Consider the following 17,812-nt stretch of genomic DNA (forward strand, 5'->3'; position numbering starts at 1 on the left):
TGAAATTTTCAAAATCTGTTATAGTACACGGCCCGTGTAAATCAGCTCTAGGACCCGTGTAACTTCCTGTCTCTCGGGTTACTTTATTGGATATGTTACACGGCCCATGTAAAATTCAATTAGCCCCGTGTAACCTTCTGTCTCTCAGTTATTCTGCTAGAGACATTACACGGTCCATGTAAAGTGGGATGTGGACCCGTGTAATTTTCTGTCTCCCGAAGGATTGAGCTTGCATGAAATTTATGGACTTCCAGAAAGTTACACGGGGCGTGTATACCAGCACACTACCCGTGTAATTTTCTGATTTTTCAAATCTTTGGCAAATGAAAAATTTTATTATTATAACACATGAAATGGATGCAAAGATTAACAATAGAGTTACTTCCCCGGTTTTGTTCAATTTTCCCTTTTGTGGTTTTGACTTGGTGATTCCCTTCCTCTCTTGATCTCTATTCCCCTTTTCAAAAATCCTACAAAATGAAATGCTAATGAGTACGAAACAAAAATTCAATATTGAAGAAAAAGAAAAGAAGAAAAGTTCAGAAAAAATTTTGTGTTGCCTCCCAAAAAAGCACTTGTTTATAGTCTTTAGCTAGACTTTGCTTGTTTATGGTCTGTCAGTAGGAGGACTAAGAGTGTAATTTACTCCCATTTCTATGGGTTCTTCCTGAAAGTAAGGCTTCAGCCTCTGCCCATTGACCTTGAATGCACCTGAGGTTTTGCTCCATACCTCTACTGCTCCATGTGGGAAGACTTGGGTGACCTTGAAAGGTCCGGACCATCTTGATTTCAGCTTTCCCGGAAAGAGTTTCAATCGAGAGTTAAATAAGAGGACAAGATCTCCTTCTTTTATCTCTTTCCTTGCTATGCGCCTATCATGCCATCTTTTGGTTTTATCCTTAAAGATTTTGGCATTTTCGTATGCATCCTGTCGAATTTCTTCCAACTCATTTAGTTATAAGACCCTTTTCTCACCAGTAGCTTTGAGGTCAAAGTTTAAGATCTGAATTGCCCAGTAAGCTTTATGCTCAAGTTCAACAGGGAGATGACATGATTTTCTATAAACCAGATGAAAGGGTGTTGTGCCAATTGGGGTTTTGTATGTAGTGCGGTATGCCCAAAGTGCATCATCTAACTTTATGCACCAGTCCTTCCTGGATCTGCTTACGGTTTTCTCCAGAATTTGCTTTAGTTCCTTGTTTGAGATTTCTACTTAACCGTTAGTTTGAGGATGGTAAGGTGTGGCCACTTTGTGAGTCACTCCATACTTTTTCAGTAGTGTTTTGAATTGTTGGTTGTAGAAGTGACTTCCTCCATCACTGATTATTGCTCGTGGTGTTCCAAATCTTGTGAAATTTTTTTTCTTAAGGAACCTTGTGACCACTCTAGCATCGTTGGTTAGTGTCACAATTGCTTCTACCCATTTTGATACATAATCAACTCCAACCAAAATATACTTGTTTCCACGGGAAGAGGGAAATGGGCCCATGAAGTCTATTCCCCCATACATCAAACAATTTTATCTCAAGTATACCATGCAGTGGCATTTCATTCCTTCTTGAGCTGTTACCTGTTCTTTGGCATTGATCACAACTTAGCACAAAGGATCTTACATCCCTAAACAAATGTGGCCAGTAAAACCCTGCTTGCAAAATTTTTACTGCGATTTTTGAGGTGTCGAAATGTCCTCCATATAGTGATGAATGACAGAGAAAAATGACACTTTCCATATCTTCCTCTGGTATGCATCTTCTTATTAGCCCATCATTACATCTCTTATACAGTAGAGGTTCCTCTCATAAGTAATATCTCACATCATGTAGGAATTTCTTCTGTTGCTAATAAGTTATGTTTGGAGGCAGTATCCTGCATACAAGAAAGTTAATAAAATCAGCGTACCATGGAGCCTTGGAGAATGCAAGTAATTGTTCATCAGGAAATGAATCATCGATTGGCAAATCTTCGAAGTCCTCTATGTACTCCAATTTTAATCTGGAAAGATGGTCAGCTGCTATATTTTCAAATCCCTTTTTCTCCTTTATTTCAAGGTCAAATTCTTATAAGAGTAGGATCCATCGAATCAGCCTTGGTTTTGCTTCCTTCTTATTCAAAAGGTATCAGATTGTAGCATGATCTATAAAGACAATGATTTTTGACCCAATGAGGTAAGATCTAAACTAATCCATTGCAAATACTACTGCTAGGAATTCCTTTTCTGTGGTGGCATAATTGATTTGCGCATCATCTAACATCTTGCTAGCATAATAAATAGCATGGAGCTTTTTATCCTCTCTTTGCCCGAGCACTACTCCAACTGCAAAATCGCTCGCATCGCACATAACCTCGAATGGTAGTTCCCAATTCGGTGGTTGCATTATTGGTGCTGATATCAGGGCTTCTTTTATCCTGTTAAAGGAAACAAGGCAATTTTCATCAAAATCAAAGGGAACATCTTGGCTTAACAAGTTAGTAAGTGGCTTAGCTATTTTGGAAAAGTCCTTGATAAATCTTCTGTAGAATCCTACATGTCCCAAAAAGCTTTGCACTCCCTTGACTGATGTTAGTGGTGGCATGTTTTCAATGATCTCAATTTTTGCCTTATCTACTCGAATTCCTCTTTCTGATATCAAATGTCCCAGAACTATACCTTTCTTTACCATAAAGTGGCATTTTTCCCAATTTAGGACCAGATTTGACTCTTCACATCTTTGCAACACCTTAGATAAATTAGCTAGGCAATCATCAAAAGTAGTTCCATATACAGAAAAATCATCCATAAAAACTTCCATGATATCTTAAATATAATCAGAAAAGATAGCCATCATGCATCTTTGAAAGGTAGCAGGGGCATTACAAAGACCAAAAGGCATTCTCCTATATGTAAATGTTCCATAGGGACAAGTGAATGTTGTCTTTTCTTGATCTTCTGGGTGAATAGGAATTTGAAAGAATCCTTAATACCCATCTAGATAACAGAAATAGGAGTGTTTTGCCAATCTTTATAACATTTGGTCAATGAAGGGGAGAGGAAAATGGTCTTTTCTGGTGGCACTATTCAATTTTCTATAGTCTGTGCACATTCGCCAACCAGTGACTACTCTAGTAGGGATTAGTTCATTGCTTGCATTTTGGATAACAGTTGTCCCACCTTTCTTAGGAACTACATGTACTGGACTAACCCATTTACTATCAGAGATTGGGTACATGATACCTGCATCTAGAAGTTTTAAAATTTCTTTCTTGACTACCTCTTTCATGTTTGGGTTAAGTCTTCTTTGCTGTTCGATTGTGGGTTTACTGTTTTCTTCCATGGGTATCCTATGCATGCAAATCGAAGGGTTGATTCCGTTAAGGTCTTCTATCTTATACCCTATGGCTTTGCTATGGATCCTAAGTTCTCTTAGCAATTTTTCCTCTTCTAGCTTAGACAGGCTAGCATTGATTATAACAAGATATTTAGAATTTGAGTCCAGAAATGCATACCTTAGCGAAGACGGGAGAGATTTAAGCTCTACCTGTTTGGCGTTTTCCTGGAGCTTACCTGTGGTTTGTTCCTCCTTCAAATCCTCCATCTCAGAAGCGTTAGCTAATGGTAGGGGTGAATGAGCTGCTAACTGTTGTGCACAGGCTGCTATTTCTGTATTTTCATTGTCCACAGTGTGGCTGTGCACAATACATGCTTCAAGAGGATCTTTAGGATGCGTCTCATGAAATTCCTTTTCAATATGTTCGTCAATTGTGTCAACTTTGAAGCATTCATTAGGTTCAAATTTGTGTTTCATTGTGTCGAACAAGTTGAACTCCACTTCTTCTTCTCCTACTTTGAGAGTTAGTTGCCCATTTTTTACATCTATGATAGCTCCGGTAATTGCTAAGAATGGTCTTCACAAGATGATAGGAATTTTAACATCTTCTTCCATCTCAAGGACAACAAAATCCACTGGAATGAAGAATTTGCCCATTTTAATCGAAATGTTCTCCAGTATTCTTATAGGATATTTAATAGATCTATCAGCCAATTGCAATGAGATTGTTGTAGGTTTCAATTCTCTGATCTCCAGCTTTTTGCATATTGATAGAGGCATTAAACTGACGCTTGCCCTAAGATCACAGAGAGCTTTATCTATTTTCTTGTCACCAATGAGGCAAGGTATTGAGAAACTTTCTGGATCTTTCAATTTTACAGGCAGTTTATTTTGCAGTATGGCACTGCATTCCTCAATTAGAGCTACTGTTCCATAGTCTTCTAGCTTTCTCTCCTTTGACAGAATTTTCTTAAGAAATTTTGCATAGGATGGCATCTGAGAAAGTGCTTCAGTGAAGGGGATGTTGATGTTGAGCTTTTGTAAAACTTCCAAAAACTTCCTAAACTGCTTGTCCAATTTAGCTTTTTGAAATCTTTGAGGAAAAGGTAGGGGAGGCTGGTATGGTTCTGGCAATTTCTTTGTCTTCCTCGCTTCCTCTTCCTGATCTTTCTTAGCTTCTTCCTCCTTTTTCTCTGCTTGGTCTTTAGATTTTTCTCCCTCTGTCGGTTCCACCTCTAGTTGTACTAGAGTTCTCCCACTCCTCAGTGTAACTGCCTTACAATGCTCCCTTGGATTCATTTCTGGTTGGCTAGGCAGTTTGCCAGCAGCCTTACTTGAGGAGCTTACTTGCTGAGCGATCTGATTCTCTAGCATCTTGTTGTGAGTAGCAAGTTGGTCCACTCTAGAAGTCAGCTATTTAATCAATTCAGTTTTTTGTTGTTGAGCTGCTAGGAACCCTTCCATCATGGTTTCCATAGCCATTTTCGATTCAGGTTGTTGTGCTGAAGAGGTGGTGGTGGATGTGCAAAGTTTTGACCTCTGTTCTGAAATCCAGGGGGTGTTGGTGGATTGTACCCTTGTTACTTGTTTATTGGCTGGTTCTGCTGATTGGACCATGAGAAATTTGGGTGGTTCTTCCATCCAGGGTTGTAAGTATTTGAATATGGATTGTTGGGCTGCCTCTGGTTGAAGTTTCCTCCAATATTCACATAGTTCATCTGTTTAGAGGAGGGTTCATTGAAATTGTTGTATTCTGAATTCATGTATCCCCCTCCATAGCTGTTTTCATGTCGATTGTTTGTACTAACTGTGTTGGCTTGCATCTTCTCGAGTTTCCTTGTGAGCTGATCAAATTGAGCATTTATCATGCTTAGGGCATCTACTTCTAGTACACCTGCAGTTTTCCTTGCATTTCCTCTTTCATTCGACCACTCATAGTTATGGTATGTCACCCTTTCTAGAAGTTCAAGTGCTTGTGGCACTGTTTTCTCCATTAGATCACCTTCTGCAACTGAATCAACTATACTCCTTGTAAGGGGTAGTAACCCATTATAGAAGTTTTGCACTAATAGCCAATCTTCTATACCATGGTGTGGACATTCTCTTTGCAGGTCTTTATATCTTTCCCATGCATCATATAGTGATTCTCCTTCCTTTTGTCTGAAGGTGTTGAGTTCAAGCCTTAGTTTTGTAGTCTTTGTAGGTGGAAAGTACCTTGCTAGAAAAGCTTGAGAGAGATTCTCCCAATTAGTGAACGTTCCAGCTGGTTGAGAAAGTAACCACTTCCTTACTCTGTCCCGAAGGGAGAATGGGAATGCTCTAAGTCTTATTGCTTGATCAGACACTCCATTCATCCTGAAATGTATCACATAGGGCAAGAAAACACTGGAGGTAATAGTATGGGTCTTCTGTAGGCAAACCTGCAAACTAGGTTTGTTGAATCATTTGGAGCCACGCTAGTTTTAGTTCAAAGTTGTTGGCTTCCACTGTGGGTCTAGTGACACTGGGCTGAAATCCTTGGACAGATGGAGCTCCATAATCTCTCAAGAGTCTTGGTCTATCATTATTATCGCCCATGGTTGGAAATTTAAGATCTCCTTGACCGTGCTCTTGATGTTTCCTTTCCCTCCTAATGGTTTTCAGAGTTCTGTCTATCTCTGGATCACATTCCAATATTTCTTCTTCTGGCTCTTTTCGAGTCATATAACATATTGAGAACCTGAGAGAAAAGAAGAAAAATATAACTAATAAAATAAAATTATATAATAAATATAATTGCCTAAATCAGCTAAATTGCCTATCGTTTGATATCACTATAGCCAAAGAATCCCCGGCAACAGCGCCAAAAACTTGTTTGCTGGTTTTACAACCCCGCAAGTGCACGAATTGCTAACAAGTAATAAAGTGATAAATAGAGTATCGTTCCCACAAGGACCTTTGTTTAGCAAGTACCAATCTACACAGTAATTTTGATTGTTTAGGCTATCGAATATTTAGGGAATGAAGTTTGTTAACTTTAAACACTAGAATAGTAAACTTAAAATGAAGTAATCTATTTTTGGAATAATCCTGGAATTAGGATTTCACACTTGAATCTTATTAGGGATGTTATCTCATTTATTTACTGAATTGAGGTTCATTTTCTTTGATGGAAATTAGCCCTAAGTTATCCTAAATCCTCTCTCAAGGCATCTAGGGTGTATTTTAATTAACTCAAATCCTACTTTCGTGGTGATCAAATTAATTAAAATCCTTTAAGACCTTTGGCCAATTTTTAGGTTCCACAAAGGTATCAGCTTATGTCAAGGTCAGATTTCCTAGGCTCAAGATTTTGATTTTCTAATGTTAATCTTCGCCTTTCAGTCCTTCAATCAACATCTACAATCATGTCTAAGTGGGTACCATCACATAGCATGCATTAGGATCACAAGAAATCAAATCAAGAAACGAATCTCAAATCCAGTAAATAAAATTTAATGTTCATCCATAATAATAATTACAAGCATTACTCTTCTAAATCCAGAATAAGGAAACTACTCACTCATGGTGAGCTCAGCAAACATCATAATAAAAGGTAAAAACAATAAAAAGAAGATCATGTAAAAGAAATAAAGCAATAGAAATCTGTTTAGGTAGATGAAATGAAGAAACCAAAGATAGTTGTAGCTTTGATCTTGTGGAACTTCAGCTAGAGAACTTCTTCTGGTACCGATGCAGAGCCCAACAGCCGTAGCCTTCAGTAACACTCCTGATGACAATCATCTTGTTTTCCGAAGAACCTCTCTTTTGATGTTTTTTTTTTTTTCTATTTATATTGGTAGCTCTAGGGTTAAGTTGCTCTGAGTCCAAAGGGCCTTAGGAGTCTCATTTTTATCCGAAAACAGGAGGGAAATTCAAGTTATAAAATTGGATGTAGCATAGTACATGGCCCGTGTGTCACTAAACGGGTCCCGCAGAGTAGGGCCGTGTAACTTACTGGAGGAGTTTCGCGTGGTCTTGTTTTGGCACAGAAAGTTACATGGGTCTGTGCCAACTACAAGGGTGTGATCACACAGGCCGTGTACTGTTGTTCCCATGAGTTTCTTCCAGCTTACGTTCAGGAAGAGACTTACACGGGTCCTTGCAGATTACACGGGTCTCGCTACACGACCCGTGTACTTGGGTTTCTCATCGATTCTTTTGGCTTTCTTCTAGTAGAGATTTACACGGGTCTGGGGCTTGGTTTACATGACCCGTGTACTTTGTATCAGCAACAATTCTCTGTCTCTTGACTCTTCCAAGCTTTTCTTTCACTCCTATACTTCTGTAGCTTCACCCAAACACCTAAAATGATGTAGAAAACATGGAATTAAGGGCTTTACAATAGAAATTACGAAAACTAATGAAATCAACTATTATGCATGAAGATACTTGCCTAAATGCTATGAAATAGAATGCAAATGTGCTTAAAAACATCTATACAATTCAAATATATCAATTCTCAAAATCATAATTTCATTCACAGTCTTAATTTCTCAGTAAAGTCAGTAGACTTTCACAGTCATTAAACAGTTCCATAATAATTCAAATACATCTAGAAAATCTCTATGTTATTAAATATGTACAAATTATTACAAACTTTAAAGCTTTCACATTATTACAAAATACAGGGCCAAATTTCAAAATACAACAAAAAGACAAAACACAAAAATCCCTAAGTCCTACCATGTATGCAATGCAGTGCAGACAACTCTGGACTCCTGTGCAGATGTGATCTCGCACCCAGTTGTAGATCGGCTGGGCTCCCCAGCTGTGTCTCCGATACCTATGCGTTACAAAAGCAACGTGCTAAGCAATTCTGCTTAGTGGTGCCAATTATGAAAAGAAAAACACTAAAATAAAATAAATTAATTATTTATGATTTTCGATGCCAGTAGTCTTTATAGACTAATTCTTCAGTAATCTTTAATAAGATTATTCTTCTAAAGCTTTTCATGTTTTTATTGAGTATATTTCATTTATACTTAATTTATACTTAAATATTTAATTCTTTATTCTTAGGGTTTATAAGTCATTATGCCATTCACTGGTCAACAAAAATGTTGACCCTTTTTATACATAATGGATAAGTTGATTCTAGTATCAACATGTCATAATTTGCATTTCAATATGATGTCAATATAGTACAATTTACAATTCTTACAAGTTGGCATTTATTGCCAATTTATTTCTAGGATTTATTGTATAGTATTATCAATTTTTCAGTTTTGGTATGCTAGATTGATCTAGCTAAATGTCCTATTTCCATTAGTTTTTAGCTTCTGGTTAAAGAAGAAAATCTGTAGCTCTATGTCTTATTGAACTTTTGGCACTAATTTTAGGTCATTTTGAGTTGTATATACCAAGATATGGTCAATTTACTAAAACTGGACAGATTGCATTTTCAATGCAATTTTAGGTCATTTTTATGTCAAATACAATTTTGGCAAATTTAGTACCCTAACTTGGGCAAGCAAGTTAACTTGGTTCTAGTCATTTTTGAGCTTTTGCATCTTCATAAGAGTTGTAGCTCTACATCTAAGCTTTCCATTGATATAAATTTCAGGTCATTTGGACCTATTTTGAGTGAGTTATGGCTAATTGAATGGCTACTATTCATATGGTCAAATTCTAGGTTTGCAAAGTTACAATTCCTGATTTGGTCAATTTTAAGGTTAGTTTCTGGACAAAATTTTAGCAACATTTCTATATAAAAGTTGGCCTATTTCATGTTTAGTTTTACCTGTAATTGGCCTTATACCAATTGGGTTCACAATTTTGCACTTATAGCTCAATTTATGTACTGCCAACAACAATGTAACCTACACATGAAAAATACACTTCCAATTTGGCAATTCTCCTCCTCCCAATACTACAATATTGCATTCATGGCATTTCTAAACCATTCATCACAACTCAATTAAGGCAATTTGAGCAGAATACACTAGTACTCAATGCATATATTACAACCCTAATTCTCAAAATTTAATTCAACACAATATCACTACATATACTCACTTAATTTGTACATACACTTCAACTTTCATTCATATACACTGCCTTCAAACCATCATCATTATAATTCATCAATGAAATTCATGAAATCAAACATTAATTCATGAACTCCAAGGCTACCAAAAGTGACAGTTTGCTAAGGTCTCCAATTTTCTTTCCAAACCCCTAAATTCAAGTGCTCAATGTACATGTACATGGAAATTAATTTGCTACAATTTCAAATTGACTTAATCAACACTAATTCCCATCCAGTAGAAGTAAGAAAAACTCAAGCAACTTATGTTCTCATGGCTACCGAAAATGTCACAAGTCAATAACTCAACAATTTCTCAAATTTCCTTCACCAATCAACACACCCCAACCTAAACATGAAATTTACTAAAGAAAAAGAGAGAAATTGGACACTTACCTCTTGAGATCTTTCCCCAAACCTCACCAAATCCTTCCTTTCTTGCTCCCAAAAGCTTCCTCAAGGTGAGTGTGCAAGCTTTAATGAAGGAATTGAAGTGAAATGAGGTTTGGAATGGGAGTGCATGGAGCTTGAATTCATTCAGCCATGGAGGTTTTAAAAGGAGGATGTTTCAGCTGGTTGGTTCCTAAGGCTGAAGATGATGTATTTTGCTGTCCAAAGGCTTATATAAGTGTCCCAAATTATGAGTTAGTGGAGCGCTAACTTGGATTAAAGAATTAATTATCCAAAGTTTCCTAAATTGCAATTTTCCCACCATTCTTTCTCCATTTACATTATGTACCTCATTTCTTAACATTTTCAAAGTGTAATATCACTTATTTTTAATGGACATTGAGGTCAAAAGACAACTCTAGGTGTCAAAGGACCAAAATGCCCCTCTTCGGGTTGTATTCCTGATTTTTTGGTAACACCGATTTTTGTCATTTTCTCGATTTTTTGTTTTTTTTGTACTAATTCATTAATTTTTCTTAGACATTTATAATGTCAATTACACTTCTATAGGCCTTTAATTATGTCTCAAAAATTATTTCCAAGGGTTCCTCACGGTCCTGGGGTCGACAATTGCCTTCACCGTAACTTTCCGCAGTGGTCACTCATCGCTACGGTGCCGGCTCATTTAACTTAGTTTCATTTCCTCTCTTTTATATTTCCTTAATTTTTCTTGTATTTTATTTTTATTTATTTCAACATTTTATGCCTTTTTACTATCACCGAAGTGTAGTTCCAGACATTTCTGACTGTCTGTACTCTGGCTGTCTACCCAGACAACCTCAGTCATTGGAACATTATAAAGTACAAGCTACGTAAGTGAGGATGTTACAACTCTTCCCCTCTAAAAAGGAATTTCGTCCTCGAAATTATTTATCCGGTGTAAATAATCGAGGGACCACTATCTCCTTGTCTTTTAGCTTTTTCATATTATAATACTTTACTTTCTCTTTAATCTGTCTCACTATTCTTAGTTTTATAAATTTATCCTTATTTTGATTTACTATCGAAAATATGTAGCTCTATACAATAGTCCCAAGTCAGTACTATAATCTGAAGCATACAGCACAAACATTGAGAACATTGTGTAGTTACCATGGTTTATCCCAATAGATCAGATCTTTTTAACATCTTATCTTTCTTGACTTCACTTTTTAGAGCTGAGTTACCTTTTAATTTTTACTATTCCACTCAACTTAACATTCTTAAGTGACTTTCATTCCACGATGGTTACTATCTTCTTAAAATCCACTTTAATTCTATCAGTTAATAATAATACCTCCCATCTTAGGTCGATTTTTCAGAAACTAGATTCTATTTCCCATCATATTGTGGTCTAATGGTTAATAACTAAAACATCTTGTTTAGATTTATCCATTTGAATTTGAATTTCTTTCTTTACAGATAATATAGTATATTTACCTGATGTGTCTGTTATTTCCTTGCTTCTTCATTTCCTTATGTTGTTTCATCAATGTCTAGGTCCGGCTTCTCTCTAGCTTCCATGGCATACACTCTTGGTGTCACTCTGACTTCGGGCCTTTTGACCGTCTCAAAAACTGACTTCTGTGAAATTTCAGCCGTCTCAGCTTTACCAGATGTTCTACCCTTTTGCATTGTGGGGGCAGGTCCATCAGCTTGTACTGGAGCTGTTAAGTCATTCCTCTGGGGGCAATCTCTTATAAAATGATCTATAGCCGCACACTTAAAATATTCTTCCTTTAATAGTTAACATTCTCCTCTGTGTCTCTTACCACAATGCGTACATTCTAGCACTGGGGTCGATCCCTTTGTTACTGTGCCCAAGGAGCTAGCTACAAATATCCCAAACTGACTTCTTTGACTCTGTGTCTAGCATTGTGAACCTTTAAACTTCTTATTATCAGTTGATATACTTGGCTGCCCTAGTCCAACTTCCCTCTTACGCTGCCTATCTTTCCTATTGATAAGTAAAGTATCATTCCCACAAGGAATTGTGTTTGAGTACTAAACTATGGGCACTGTTGGTCAGCTGCCTATCTTTACTTATCGTTCCCACGCTGCCTATCTTTACTTATCGTTCCCACTGAGTACCTCTGCCTCTTCCTCTGCCAACTGATTGTGAACCTCTGGGAGCAGGACTCTGAATAGATACTTCAGCAGTCGTAGAGCTGGACCATATTTAGGAGCACTAGTGCAGTCTTTAGCAAGATGACCCTTGCCTCCACAGTTAAAACAGGCTCCAGTGGCCCAATAGCATTCTCCCCCATGAATCTTGCCACAAGTCTCACAGGGGCGGGCAGGATATGAACCCCTGCTCGACTGGTGACCAGACCTAGGGGGTCTCTATCCAGAGAATCTGCCACTTCCAAATCTTCCACCTCGACCTCTGCTGGTCCACCAAATTTTTTTCTCTTCCCAGAAATACCACCAGAATTTATCTCTACTGACTTTTCTCCCTTGTCTTTCTCTGATTTCTCAACTTTTTCTGGTTTTTCTTTTACAGGTGTTGCTTCTGATTCAATCCTTTCTAGCTCAAGTGCTTGAGAGATGAGCTCTGAGAAGTTGCTGTGTCTGAATCCCACAACTTACATCCTCAAACTGGACTTCAAACCAGTCTCAAATCTCTTGCACCTTTCCTTGCTGGTAGAAAGGAGACTCCCAGCATAATGGCTTAAGCGGGAGAACTCCCTCTTATATTCTGCCACTAATTTACTCCCTTATTTCAGACTCAGAAATTCTTGCAACTTTTGATCCACATATGCGTCTGGGACATATTTTTGTCTGAATTCTCTGATGAAGTCATCCCAGGTCAGTACTAGTGGTTCAGCTAAGCTGTGGGGGATGGTCTTCCACCAATCATATGCATCCCCTTGCAGTAGTGACACAGAATATTCAAACTTTAGTTCATCTTGGCAGTACAGCTTCTTGAACACTCTATCCATTCTTTCAAACCATTGCTCTGCCTCAAGCGGGTCTACTGTACCCTTAAATTCTGTAGCCCCATACTTCAATAACTTATCATCTTTATGCAGGAGGCGATGGGCGTACACAGTGTCTAGGGTGGAGCTTGGACAGGCATACCCCCGCCATTTATTGAAACATCGCAGCCATCTGCTGTGCAAACTGTGTAGGAAACTACGGCATTTGTGGGGTTGGTGCTACTGATCCACTGACATTCTGTAAAGCTGGGGCTTCCCCTTGTTCCTCAGCTTCAACAAATTGCTTGACTAAGTGATCCCCTTCTTCCATTTAAATCTGAAGTCAGGGTATCTCCTGTGCAAATAACACAAGGAGATTTCCCTCTATTAGTTCATATTTATGATGTAATGCATTGTATGTAACAAATATGGATGTTGAGTAGTTGTACTTAACAAGAAAAGACACAATTTCATAAGTTAAAACATACTTCAAAAATTTTGCTCTGATACCACTAAAACATGTCACACCTTACCCCTCTATAAAGCATAACATGATCCCGTAGAATACCTAATGAACTACCGAACTTCACCTACCGATAACTCATTAAGTACCCTACAAGGGATTTTACAATAATTTTCTTACTATTATTAGTGGTGAGCATTTTCTAATAGGTATTAAAATCATTTATTCGAAGTTGAAAACTAGTTAAAATTTTGGGCCCATTTTATTTTTTTGTAAATTTTATAAAAATTTCGACAGATTGCCATCTATATTTTGAGAAAATAGTTCTTCAAATACCTGTAAAAAGCACTCTAATAATTTATCTCAACAATTTCAACAACTCCACAACAATCCCAACCAATTTCTCAAGTTTCAAAATTCAACAATCATCATTTCTCAATTTCCAAAAATTCAGTAATCATCAAAATACTATCAATCAATTTCATTCAAATTAAAATAAAATGTTTCCATTCATATTTCATTAAAGATAAAACAATTTATATACATCATACTAAAAATTCACATTAGGAAAATCCAAACTAAAATTTATTACAAATTTTATACAAACTGCTCAAGACCAGTTTTACATGTCCATACATTTACGTGCATTACATACGTCAAAATAAATATTTACAGTCAGGGTATAAATTATAGCCGATAGCTTCAAAGCAGGTAGCTTCTCTGTCCTCAGCAGCTCACTCTGCTGCTCTTCTAGTCCATATATCTGCGACAGCAGTAACAGCCATCACTGAGTACTAGGACTCAGTGGTGCACAACATACTAAAATAATCTCTATGCAGAATTTAAATCACATTTATTCAAAATTTGGACTGAACATGAGAATTAAATACAAAACATGAATTATGAGATTTTAATCCAAACAAGTTCATTTCGAAGTGTCAAAACACATTTCATAAAACCCACAGTTATATCATGCCATTCGAAACAAATATAATCTCAATAGCCAAAGGCTAAGGAGAAGTCACATCACAAGGCTAGCTAGCTCAAATATATGGATATCCATTCAATTTCTTCTTCTACTGGCACACACCTCAACACTTCAGCCAGAGAAGGAATCAAAATTTGAAACTGATTACCCCCACTAGTCATGCTAGTGAGGTGTTCAAATATATGGTCATGACACTGTGGTTTCAAAACTTATCTTAACAATTTACTAAATATTGCCAATTCAAATATGCACAAATAACTTTCAACAATTTAAATCAAAAGCATCATAAATACTTCATCATAATGATGTCACAATTCAATATTTCAAATTATTCAAAACAATATGCAGAAGAAAATTTACAAAAATTCTACGTTGTGCACAAAACTTATACGAGTCGCCTCTTGGCCTTGACTGGATCCCTCGGGTTCTTTCTCGGTGTTCTTTTTCACTGAAACACACAATTTCACAGTGTTTCAGTATCATAACTCATCATTAGTCCAAAAATAAATTTAAATTCACTTATACCTAGCTTTAACATGCTAAACTTGACATTCTTTAAAATTTGTGTTTCAGGGTTACTATTCACTACACTATTAAGTCAATTTGTTGACTTTCTAAGGCTTAATACGTATGGGAATTCCAACTTCACCCACATACCACATTTTGGTCACTAAATTTGTTATTTTTGGTTGTTTACTCAAATTCTAAATCTTTTAGGGAAATTTGTAAATTTTCAGTTTTGGTGTCTTAAGTTGCACTATTTCATTGGTCATTTTTCTGTTAGAATTTGGCAAAACTTCCTTCATAGAAAATATTCCCTATTGTCTTAACTTTATTCTCCTTTTTGGATCACTCCAATTGGAGTTTTTTAGCTCAAGTTATAGCCATTTGAATCATGGCTGCCGGATTGGACTTAACCCAGATTTCTAGGCACCAAACTGGTTCTGGCAGTTTTAGGTCTCCAAATTTGGGTGGCCAAATGACTTGGTTAATGGCATAATTTGGGTTTGTGTTCTTCATGAAAGTTTTAGGTATATATCTCAACTATCAACTGGTAAAATTTCAGGTCATTTAGACCTTCCTAGCCCAAGTTATGGCCAAATGAACAAACACTGTTCATTTGGTCATTTTTGTACAGGTCAGACTGAGAAAATCCAGATTTGGTCAATTTGTTCACTAGGTTTTGGTCACTTTTTGGGCATGATTCCTAAATGAAAATTGTGTCATTTTGTGTCTATTTTTATTCCCAATTGGTCTCATACCAATTGGACTTGTAAATTTTCAGTTTTGGTCCCTCAAAGGGACCTTGGTCCTGCTGCCTGTAGCATGACCACATTCAATCCGAATTTAAACTCAATTCCAACACTTCCAACACACTTCATTTGGTCACAAATGACCATTTCTCACCTCAAACTATGTCAAACACATCATTTCACAATTTCTCACATTTTTTACTCCTAAACCCTAAGTGTCCAAACCCTAACCACACTAGTAGTTACATTTAACCAAATCTAAGCATATCAATCTCACTTCCACATTCATACAAGCTTGCCTACACTTTTAATCCAATCAAATTCATGCATTATCATAGCAAACCCTAGCTGACCAAAATCCATGATTAGTCCTCCAACAATTAATTTCATTTCATTTTAAGTTTATTTCTAAGTTAGTTAAGCTATAAACACAACTAATAAACAAAATTTTGCAACTTAAATCACTAACCTCAACTTGGATGCTAAATCTTCAATTTCCTTCTTCTTTTCCTCTTTCTTTTGTGATCAATCTTCTTCTCATGTGAGGTTAACAAGTTTTTATGGAAGAATTTGGGGCAAGGTAGGGTTAAATGGGTGTTTACAAGCTTGAACTCAAGCTTTCATGGAGGAAAACAATGGTGAAGCTTAGGGAGAGATGGCTGCCGAACTGGTTGGGAGTAGAAAATGAAACTTTATTTTTTTAATTTTATGTATTTTAGGTCTTACTTTATGTATTTGAATGGGTCAAAAATTATGGGAATTTAAAAATTAATTTTAACATCATTTTGATGTCATAAAAGTGATGTAATTAACTTTTTTTTTCTTTTCTTTTTTTTTTTATTTTTCCTTAGTTCTTTAATTTAATTTTTGATCCCGAAATTTTCTTTTCTCTGATTTTATTTGACAGTTAGGTCAAGAGTCAGCTCTCGGGGTCAATTGACCAAATTGCCCCTTACCGGTTCAACCCGGTTTGCAAATAATTTAATATTTCTTCCGGCTCCCTGACCTAATTATTTGACTGGCTTAACAACCTTTTTTTGTGATTTTCTCTTTTTCACTGTGTTTGTAATAGTCTTAAGGACCGCGGTGTCACATTTTACGTTTCGAAATTTGAGTTTAAATCGACTTTGCAGTCCTTCCCGAGAAGGTCACCCATCGCTGTGACTCTCGGCTCGTTTAATTTCTTATGTTATGTTTTTCTTATTTATACTTAACTAATTGACAATTACTAATTATTTGTGTTTATGGCTTATCTAGTTGTCTTAAGTGTAGTTCTAATCCCCTTAATTATCCGGACCGACACCGATCACTAGAATAGTGAAATATACTAGGTTATACAAATAGGGGTGTTACACACAAAGTATCTCCCAGTGTGCAAACAGTATGGCTAAGAAGCCATATAATCAATCAGGCAAATAAGCCAAGTATAATAACACAATCCGTATAGCCATAGGCTATTAAAATCCACATAGCCATAGGCTATTAAAATCACAGTGTGGCATGAAGCCATTTACAGTACAGCTGTCAGAACCCTATTGGCATGCCAACCTGTCCAAACTAGTCAACTAGGCAATACTAGGATATTTACAAGCTTAAATATTTAATTCTTTATTCTTAGGGTTTATAAGTCATTATGCCATTCACTGGTCAACAAAAATGTTGACCCTTTTTATACATCATGGATAAGTTGATTCTAGTATCAACATGTCACAATTTGCATTTCAATATGATGCCAATATAGTACAATTTACAATTCTCACAAGTTTGCATTTATTGCTAATTTATTTCTAGGCTTTATTGTATAGTATTGTCAATTTTTCAGTTTTGGTATGCTAGATTGATCTAGCTAAATGTCCTGTTTCCATTGATTTTTGGCTTCTGGTCAAAGAAGAAAATTTGTAGCACTATTTCTTATTGAACCTTTGGCACTAATTTTAGGTCATTCTGTGTTGTATAGACCAAGATATGGTCAATTTACTAATGCTGGGCAGATTGCATTTTCAATGCAATTTTAGGTCATTTTTAGGTCAAATTCAATTCTGGCAGATTTAGTACCCTAACTTAGGCAAGCAATTTGACTTGGTTCTGGTCATTTCTGGACTTTGGTGTCTCCATAAGAGTTGTAGCTCTATGTCTAAGCTTTCCATTGATATAAATTTCAGGTCATTTGGACCTGTTTTGAGTGAGTTATGGCCAATTGAATGGCTATTGTTCATAAGGTCAAATTCTGGGTTTGCAAAGTTGTATTTCCGGATTAGGTCAATTTTAAGGTCAGTTTCTGGACAGAATTTTGGCAACATTTCTACATGAAAGTTGGCCTATTTTATGTCTAATTTTAACTCCAATTAGCCTTATACCAATTGGGTCACAATTTTGCACTTATAGCTCAATTTATCTACTGTCAATAATA

At 36.5% G+C, this 17,812-nt stretch overlaps 1 non-coding gene across 1 annotated transcript; it reads left to right on the top strand.

The window, feature by feature from the left end:
• The first annotated feature begins 5,387 nt into the window (after positions 1 to 5,387).
• On the top strand, positions 5,388 to 5,494 carry LOC131172390 (small nucleolar RNA R71). Its single transcript, XR_009142869.1, has one exon. It is a non-coding gene; the product is annotated as a small nucleolar RNA R71 (small nucleolar RNA).
• The last annotated feature ends 12,318 nt before the right edge of the window (positions 5,495 to 17,812 follow it).

This window comes from Hevea brasiliensis, chromosome 13 (assembly GCF_030052815.1).
Source record: "Hevea brasiliensis isolate MT/VB/25A 57/8 chromosome 13, ASM3005281v1, whole genome shotgun sequence".
Taxonomy (NCBI): Eukaryota; Viridiplantae; Streptophyta; class Magnoliopsida; order Malpighiales; family Euphorbiaceae; genus Hevea; species Hevea brasiliensis.